Here is an 11,167-nt window from a genome sequence, read left to right on the forward strand (position 1 = left end):
GCAACATTTTCCATATTCAAACATCTAACATTAGAGATTGTGGTTTTATTGTTTCATTTTGGACTACTATTGAATTAGTACATATTATCCAAATAGTGCAAATCTGTCAAAAATCTTTGAATAATCTTTTGTGGATACTGACCATGCCTGAACATGATATAAGAATCAAACCATCCTTTTAGATATGGAAATTACTAGCAGTAAAATATCTACAACAGATATTTCCATTCCCATCGGGGTTACACTCCAAAAAAGCACCACCTCTCCGAGTTTTAGAGTTTTTTCTTCAAACCATGTTGATTTTATAACCTTCAAGAACTTTAGCAGAACTGGAACTTTCTAAAACTTAAAGATGGTACTAATATCTATACATAATAACAAAAGCAAGAAAAAAATAAACAATTAAAATGACAATAGTAAAAAGGACATAGTGATTAATATCTAGCACAAAGAAAATATTAAGGTACATTTGCTTACTGAATTATTTTACAGCTGGAATAATAATCAATTTCAGAATTCATAATCAAATATGAATTGTAGGAGAAGTATATGTAAGTTTAGGATCAATACAAAAATTCACATTTGACTTACATATCATAGATGTTATGTATCAAAGGGCATACTAACCAGTATTAGACCATGAAAACCTAAAGAAAAGGTAGGAAAATGATAAAGGATGTCTTAAATTTAGAATAACATCAAATAATATTAAACTATATAAAACTAGAGAAACAGTAAGAAAATAATGAAGGCCCTATCCTCTTATTTCTCTTTATACTAATAACATAGAGAAACTAGAAAAAATTGAGGAACTTGCATTGCCCATATAAAACTCAAAGCATCTTTGATTTTATTCTACAACATGATTAGAACTTTATGACTCTCCAATATGACATACATGGATGCCCTCTTGTTTAACACAACGACATTCTCGTTTTACTACATATATTCTTTCAATTTCGGGTTCACAAAATGTATTAGTTAAAGTTTTGAAACTTGGGGAGAATTTAAGATAATAATAATTTGTTAGCCATTGAAAAATACTCCCTAGTCTAAGGTTTTGTTCTTCCAAAAATTAAAGCCAAAGAAGGTCCTTGTATAGTATATAATTTCTTCAATTCTCAAGAAGAAAATAGAAGAACCATAAAAATTTAAAGATATGACTCGATCCACTTTCAAATGAGTGGAAGTTAAAGAAATCCCAAAGCAATACAATTCTTAGGGAAAATTGAGAATTTCATAGATCGGTATTTGACGACTAGGATTCAACTAGCCAATGTGTGTTAGGTTTTTATGTATTTGAAGGCTAGGGTTCATTGAATCAATTATAAGTACATTTTTAAGAAGAGTGTGGGGCCCATCCTAACTATCATTATATATAATGGGACTACTATACTCAACTACTAGGTTGGATTAGTCTTTTACAATTTAACACCATATTGTTTGGGCTCATTAAGAGATTTTACTTGAATTTTAATAGCTTTGTCCTTTTTTTTAAAGGGATTATCTCTTTGTAAGGAGTTTTCACACACAAGGAATCATAATTTTATATATATATATATATATATAGAAAAAGCCTTATTTTAGTTTAGTGTGTAACATGTTTCATATTCAATGAAATTGTAATAATTCAATTTTTTTTTTTACATCCCAATAAAAATAAGATGTTTTATGTTTATTGAAGTTATTAACAACTCTACTATTTTATTTTTCACATCAAAATAAAGTAGCTTAATACCAAACAGTCTCACATTCTAACCTAACAAACTAGCTTAATTTGCAATCAAAGATATGGAAAAGAAGTTATGATAGTGTGCTTTCAAGCACCCATGGGAGGGGCCTTGGGTGGACACCACCATGAGCAGCAAAACAACCAAAGAATGAGTCTACTTTATGGCTGATTTAAGGCCCAATCCATGCAAGGATTTTTTTTGAATTTGAGGATGAGAATTTGCTCATTTATAGTATTAAAAGTTGAAGTATGATGTCAAGGTTGCAATGGAAGTTGAACAGTGGCCAACTTATTTCCAATTTTATAGCCTATATAACCATTGAAAATAAAAACATATGGTTCACTATGCAATGGAAAATTTCGGCAACTTAATTATTATGCAATTTAAATCATCAAAATTATTCATCTTCCTTACAATCTAAATATATTTGTTTTGATAGATTTTTATGATATAATTAACTAGAATAGGAAGGCTGAATTAATACAAATGAAATATATCTCAATGATTATGAATGATTTTTTAGATATTGTAGTATCTACCTTAATACAAAACCAACTTAACTTTAACCTTTCTTAAATATCGTATCTTGCTATACTTTCACATATTCAACCGTAACACTAGTTGGTTGAGAAATTCATCACTAGTGGGCATAATATTGGCAACACCATTTTCTTCTCACATGAGTTTCTTTCTACTAAGGCAATTTACCTTGATTGTTCATTCAATCTTGCTAAGTATGTTTTCTTATTTTCTCTTTTTTCCTATACCTATTTTTTAAAATGAAAATAAGATGTCTCAAATGTATTGAACTTTAGAATCATGAATGGAGAGAGAGTATAATTGAAAACACTTAAAATAAAACCTTTCTATGAAAATGACCGTTCTTTCTCCTCTTATCATTAAGAATTGGAATGCAAAATGAAACAAACGATGAGTATTGTACTCAACTTTGGAAATTAATTTACAAATTCTTACACCAATCATAGACAAAAAGATGCCAACACCAAACAAAATGGAAACAAAGAATGAAATTAAAATCATGGAAAAAACTATAAAGAAGATGGAGCCCGTATGAGCAAGAAGCAAAAACTAAAAATAAAAAATAAAAATATAACATAATAGTTGATATGTAAAACTATGGTAAAATGAATGTCACCCAATGTTATCTAAATTATCCAGTCCAAACAATTTTATATATATATATATATATATATATATATATATATATATATATATATATATATATATATAGATAGATAAGCACTTTCTAGGTCCCAATATTGTCAACACAATGTTACAAGTATAACCATGTACTTGTGTTTAACACAAGAATAGAGTCATTTTCCTTACAGTAATCCGCGAACACCTACGCCAACTTGAGCTTTATTGCTATTTCTATTATTGAATTAATCCATGTTATCAAAATTGCGTAAAGTTGTCCCAAATCTTCCTCGAATCTTCTGTAGAGCCTAGCCATGCTTCAACTCGGTGCAAGAATCTACAATATTCTCAAAGATGGAAATTACCCTGAGATAAGAATCTGTATGGAAACCACAATTTTCTAAAACTCAAACATGGTACTAGTATTTGCACAAAGTATCAAAACTTAAGAAAAACAAAATGATCAACTAATCACATTTAAAATGACAATAGTAAAATGACATAGTGATAAGTATCTAGCCCAGATAAAATATTGAGGTACATTTATTTAATGATTTATTTAAGAGTTGGAATAATATCAAATTTCAAAATCCATTGTCAAATATTAATTGTAGGAGAAGTATATGTAAGTTTAAGGTTAATATAAAACAAATTTTGCAATTGATCATGAAATATAAAGAGTAGGGAAAGCATATGTAAGTTTAGGATCAGTTCAAAAATTCACATTTGACTTACATCGATCCCATAAATGTTTTGTATCAAAAGGCATACTAACTAGTGTTAAACCATGAAAGCCTAAAGAAAATGTAAGAAAATGATAAATGATATCATTGATTTAGAATGATAGCAAATAATATTAAACTATAAAAAACTAAAGAAAAAGTAAGAAAATAATGAAGACTTTATCCTCCTATTTCTCTTTATACAAATAACATAGAGAGACAAGAAAAAAATTGAGGAAGTTCATTGCTCACATAAAATTCAAAGCATCTTTGATTTTATTCAACATGGTGATTAGAACTTTATGGTTCTCAAATATGAAGTACATGGATGCCCTCTTGTTTGACACAATGACACTCCCATTTTACGATTGCTATTCTTTCAATTTCGGGCTCACAAAATCTATTGGTTAAAGTTTGGAAAATAGAAGAGAATTTGAGATTGTAATAATTTCTTAGGCATTAAAAAAATACCTCCCAATCTATGGTTTTGCTTTCCCAAAAAATAAATCCAGAAAAAGCTCCTTGTATAAGCACAAAATTTCTTCAACTCTTAACAAGAAAATAGAGGAACCATAAAACTTGAAAGATATGACTTGATCTACTTTCAAATGAGTGAAAGTTAAATTGATCCCAAAGTAATACAAATCAAATTAGAATAAGATCACCATTTGCTAAATCTTTGATCCAACCTTGCAAGCTCTTAATCGAAGATAGACTCATGTTTAGTATTTTTCTTCTTCTTATGAGAGAATTGAGAATTTCATAGATCATTATTTGATGGCTAGGGTTCAAATAACCAATGTGTTAGGTTTTATATATTTGAAGGATAGGGTTCAATGAATCAATGTGTATTAGGCTTTTTAAAAGAGTGGGGTCCACCCTAGCTACCATTATATATAAGAGGACTACTATTCTTAAATAGTATGTGTGACTAGTCTTTTACAACTGAATGCCAGATTGTGTTTACTCATTAAGAGATTTTACTTGAATTTTAATTTTTTTTTTTTTTTTTTTTTTTTTTTAGGGTTTCTTTCATTGAAAAGAGTTTTCACACATAAGGAATCCTATTTTTTTTCCCCACAAAAAGGCCTTATTTTAGTTTTGTGTGTAAGATGATTCATCTTTAATAAAATTGCAATAATTCACTTTTTACTTTACATCAAAATAAAAATAAGATGTGTTGTGTTTATTTAAGCTATCAATAGCTCTACTTTTTTTTTTTTAACATTAAAATAAAATATTTTTAGTACTATAGTCTCACACTCCAACTTAAGAAACTAACCTAATGTGTTATCAAAGATATGAAAAAGAAATTGAGATAATGCACTTCTAAGCATCTATGAGAGGGACCTTCGATGCGCACCACCATGGGTAGCAAAACAACACAAGAAGGAGTTTACTCTATGGTTAGTTTAAGGCCCAATCTATGGTTAGGTGTTACTTGAATTCGAAGTTGAGAATTTGCTCATTTGTTGTATTAAATGTTGAGGTATGCTTTCAAGGTTGCAATGAGAGCTAAACAATGGCAAACCTATGTCCAATTACATAGACTATGAAAATAACAACATATGATTCACTAAATAGTTGTGTTTGTATGTACAATGGAGAATTTTGGTAACTTAATTATTATTCAATTTAACTCATCAGAATTATTTATGTTCCCAATATTCTAAATGTATTTGTCTTTATAGATTTTTGCCATAAAATTAACCAAAGTAGGAAGGTTGAATAAATATAAATTAAATTAATATATCTCAATGATTGAGAATGATTTTAGATATTATATTATCTATCTTAAGACAAAACCCACTTATCTTTGACCTTTAGTAAACATCACATGTTAAGAATTGCACCACCTTCCTAGTGGACATAATATTGAGAACTCCATGTTTTTCTCATGTGAGTTTCCCTCTGTTAAGGCAATCTATCTTGAGTGTCCCTTCAACCTTGCTAAGCATGTTTTCTTATTTTCTTCCTATATACAATTTTTAAAATGAAAATAAAGTGTCATTAATGTATTAAATTCTATATGCATGAATGAGGAGAGATAACATAAGTACAAAGACTTAAAATATAACTTTTCCTTGAAAATGACCAATCATTCTCCTCTTAACTTACGAAAGTGTACGTTATAAAAATGATGCAAAGGATGAGTGTTGTACTCTACAATGGAAAATTACAAGTTCTTATAGAAACCTTAGACAATATGACGCCGACACCAAATGGAATGGAAAAAAAGAATGAAATTAAAATCATGGAAACAACAATAAAAAAGATGGGGACCATATCAAAGAGAAGTAAAAAAAAAAATGGAATCAAACAAGGTAGTTGATTTTTAAAACTACGGTGAAATAGAACAAGCATGAAATTTTACATAAAACACAGAAAATTATAAGGTGCTCTTTATCTAAAAATACAAAACAAAAATAAACATATGAAACATAACCTTGTTCGTAACCTAACTTAATCGTAGCCTTGGCATTGGCCATTGTTGAAAAATAAACCTAAACATTGAAGGAAATTTGTGATGTTTCAAGAAATCATTAAGTGTATGAAGAACTCTCTACCGGTTTGAGAATATTGTCTCCACTAACTAACAATGATCAATGTTGAAAGGAATATGTACAAAGACAAATTTTGTCAGCTCATTAAAAGTCACGAATCAATAATTAAATAATAATATGTTCATGGAAAATAGGTATTTCTCAAATACTATTCGAATAATAACCAAAAATCCAATAGGAAACACCTAGAGGGGGTGAATGGGTGATTTAAAAAATTTTAAATAAATTATTTATAAAATCTGTCTAAACTATATCTCAAGATTTCACCCAAATAAAAAACTGATTTTTATGGTTAATTGATATCCAAAGGACACGATATATGTTAAGATATGTTAGGGATAATAACAATAACTACCAAATAACCAACCTAACAAACTCAACAATAATCTTAACAAATTAATCAATAATTAGTTATGGGTATAACCAACACACCACCAAGATAACAAATCATCTAGCTTAATAACCAATTAACAAATCAAACTAAGATTTCAAAGTTATTAGCTAGAAAATGGGTAGAAATAAATAGATATGCACTTTTTATGAAAGCCCTACAATATATTAGGATTAATCGAATTAACCTAATCTAGGTACTTCAAACATAATAACAAATATAAAGAAATAGACAATGAGACACAAGATTTCTTACATGGAACACCCCAACAAACTTGTGGAGGGAAAAAATCACGAGGTTTAAGACCTAACAATCTAAATCCACTTTTCAAAATCATGTTACATAGATTTACCTAGTCACTTTACCCTAAAAATTTACTCTTTAGTATCTATAACTTGACCCATGTTTGCGACACAACAACTCCATGTTACTCCCTAGTAGATCATTCGGTACCTTTGAAGGGATTTAGGTCTTCAACCAACAATTCAAAGATCCAAATCCTTGAAAGAGGGATCGAAAATGGTGTGGGAATAAGGGTTTCTCTCAAGGAGTCTCCCTAAAGCATAACATGTCTCTAAACTCTTAGATCTCTATGACTCTAATCACCTAGCCTAAATCTCTAACCCTCAAAGGGTTATTAGAGAGGTATATATAGGCACAAGCCAAAAGAGTTTAGGTATCTTAAGTTTCAAAATTAGAATTTAAGTGAAATTCATTCAAACTATGTTTCTAAACTCGACAAAACTAATATGATAGCTTAAGTGCTTCGCTTGAGTGTTCCATGTCACTTGAGTGGGTTGACTGCTTAAGTAGGATTAACTGCTTAAGCGTCCTTTGCTTTTTGAAAAATCATTTTTTAAAAATTTCAAGTCCAAAATTGATACTAAACCTTTTTTAACCTCAAAGAAGCCTTATATGCCACAAGGCAAACCTTTTTAGACATACCTGTGACATCTCAGTTGGATGAAAAGTAACCCTTCATCACCACTAACTAACAATGATCAATGTTGAAAGAAATATGTGCAAAGACAAATTTTGTCCGCTCCTTAAAAGTCATGAATCAATAATTAACTAATAATATGTTGATGAAAAATGGTTATTTCTCAAATACCACTCGAATAATAACTGAAAGTCCAATAGGAAACACCCCGAGGGGATGAACGAGTGATTTAAAAAATTTTAAATAAATTATTTGTAAAATCTATCTAAACCATATCTCAAGATTTCACCTCAAATAAAAAGCTTATTTTTATGGTTAATTGATATCCAAAGGACATGATATATGTTAAGATATGTTAGGAATAATAATAATAACTACAAGAATAACCAACCTAACAAACTCAACAATAATCTCAACAAATTAATCAATAATTGGTTATGGGTATAACCACCACAACCACCAAGATAACAAATAATCTAAATCAATAACCAATTAACTACTCAAACTAAGATTTCAAAGTTATCAACTAGAAAATAAACAGAAATAAATAGATATGCACTTTTTAGGAAAGCCCTGCAATATATTATGATTAATCAAATTAACCTAATCTAGGCACTTCAAACATAATAACAAATATAAAGAAATAGGCAATGAGGCACAAGATTTTTTACGTGGAAAACCCCCACAAACTTGTCAAAAGAGAAAACCACGAGGTCTAAAACCCACCAATCTAAATCCACTTTTTGAAATCATGTTACACAAATTAACCTTGCCACTTTACCATAAAAACTTACTTTTTAGTACCTTCAACTTGATCCACATTTGCAACACAACAACTCTCTTTTGCTCTCTAGTAGATCATTTGGTACCTTTGAAGGGATTTAGGTCTTCAGCCAACAATTCAAAGATCCAAATCCTTGAAAAAGAGATAAAAAATGATGTGGGAATAAGGCTTTCTCTCAAGGAGTCTCTTTAAAGAATAAGAGGTCTCTAAACTCTTAGATCTCTATGATTCTAATCTCCAAACCCGAATCTCTAGCCCTTAAAAGGTTTTTATAGAGGTATATATAGGCACAAGCCAAAAGAGTTTGGGTATCTTAAGTTTCCAAATTAGAGTTTAAGTAAAATTTATTTGAAATACATTTATAAACTCGGTAGGACTGACATGACCGATTAAGTTCTCCACTTTAGTGTTCCATGTCACTTGAGTGGGCTGACCGCTTAATTAGAATTAACCACTTGAGTGTCCCCTGCTTTTTTTAAAAAAAAAAATTAAGTCCAAAATTGATACTAAACCTTTTAAACCTTAAAGAAGCCTTATATGCCATAATACAAACTTTTTTACACATACCTATGATGTCTCGGTTGGATGAAAAGTAACCCTTCATCTTCAATGGAGAGCAAGTCACAATCTAAGAAGACTTCTATGGCCAAACATAAATTAAAACAAAACTGCCAACATATAAAAAAACTCAATGTCCTAACAATTGACAGTTGTTAGATGGATCTTGCAAAAAAAAAAATTGATAAATTAAAAATAATAAGAAATCAATTAATTGTGAGAAAGAAAAAGAATATTATAATTTACTTAATTAATTAATTATGATAATTAAAATAAATGATAATCATGACACTAAATAAGATGATTATCTCTAGGAAAGAAAATGATAATATTAAAATAAAATTTCAAACCCAATAAGTAGAAGGTTCCTCTCATTTCATTGCACTCATTAAACACCAACCAAAATTTTTACAATTGTTGAAGAAATTCCATAAAGATTAAAGATTTCTTGAAAAGATGAATATTTGAAGATCCCTCAAAGAGTTAAATAACATCTAACGATTTCTGGAAGAAACTGATGATTCGAAGATTTTTCTCATTGAAAGATATGACTTGATCTACTTTCAAATGAGTGAAAGTTAAATAAATCCCAAAGTAATACAAATCAAATTAGAATAAGATTACCATTTGCTAAATCTTTGATCCAATCCTGCAAGCTATTACTTGAAGATAGACTCATGTTTAGTACTTTTTTCTTCTTCTCATGAGAGAATTAAGAAGTTCATAGATCATTATTTGAAGGCTAGAGTTCAATGAATCAATGTGTAGTACGTTTTTAAAAAGAGTGGGGTCCACTCTAGCTACCATTATATATAAGGGGACTACTATTCTTAAGTAGTATGTGTGATTAGTCTTTTACAATTGAACGCTAGATTGTGTTTGTTGATTAAGAGATTTTACTTGAATTTTATTTTTAAGGGTTTATTTCTTTGAAAAGAGTTTTCACATATAAGGAATCCTAGTTTTTTTTTTTTTTTTAAAAAAAAAAAACCTTTTTTTAGTTTTGTGTGTAAGATGATCCAGCTTTAATAAAATTGCAATAATTCACTTTTTTTTTTTTTTTACATCAAAATAAAAATAAGATGTGTTATGTTTATTGAAGCTATCAATAGCTCTCCTTTTTTCTTTTTCTTTTTTAATATCAAAGTAAAGTATTTTTAGTACCATAGTCTCACACTCCAACTTAAGAAATTGAGATAATATGTGATCAAAGATATGAGAAAGAAATTGAGATAATGTGTGATCAAAGATATGAAAAAGAAATTGAGATAATGGACTTGTAAGTACTTATGGGAGGGGCCTTCAGTGCACACCACCATGGGTAGTGAAACAACACAAGAAGGAGTTTACTCTGTGGTTAGTTTAAGGCCCAATCCATGGCTGGGTGTTGCTTGAATTCAAGGTTGAGAATATGCTCATTTGTAGTATTGAATGTTGAGGTATGATTTCAAGGTTGCAATGAGAGCTAAACAATGGCAAACCTATGTCCAATTACATAGACTATGAAAATAACAACATATGGTTCACTAAATAGTTGTGTTTGTATGTACAATGGAGAATTTTGGTAACTTAATTATTATTCAATTTTACTCATCAAAATTATTTATGTTCCAAATATTCTAAATGTATTTGCCTTTATAGATTTTTCCATAAAATTAACCAAAGTAGGAAGGTTGAATAAATATAAATTATGTTAATGTATCTCAATGATTGAGAATGATTTTAGATATTATGATATCTATTTGAATACAAAACCCACTTATCTTTAACCTTTAGTAAACATCACATCTGGCTCCACTTTCACGTATCCAAACTTAACACAAATTAGTTGAGCATTGCACCACCTTCCTAGTAGGCATAGTATTGAGAACTCCATTTTCTTATGTGAGTTTCATTCCATTTAGGCAATCTACCTTGAGTGTTCCTTCAAGCTTGCTAAGTATGTTTTCTTCTTTTCTTTTTTTTTTCTTTTTTTTTTCCTATACACATTTTGTAAAATGAAAATGTAGTGTCATAAATGTATTAAATTCTAGATGCATGAATAAGGAGAGATAACATAAGTACAAAGACTTAAAATAAAAACTTTCCTTGAAAATGACTGATCATTCTCCTCTTATTTTATAGAAGTGTGATAAAAATGATGCAAAGGATGAGTGTCATACTCTACTATGGAAATTTAAAAATTCTTATAGAAACCTTAGATAATACAATGTCGACACTAAGTGGAATGGAAACAAAGAATGAAATTAAAATCATGGAAACAACAATTAAAAAAATTAGGCCCATATGAAAGAAAAGTAAAATAAAAAATAAA

This window comes from Vitis riparia, chromosome 2 (genome assembly GCF_004353265.1).
Source record: "Vitis riparia cultivar Riparia Gloire de Montpellier isolate 1030 chromosome 2, EGFV_Vit.rip_1.0, whole genome shotgun sequence".
Taxonomy (NCBI): Eukaryota; Viridiplantae; Streptophyta; class Magnoliopsida; order Vitales; family Vitaceae; genus Vitis; species Vitis riparia.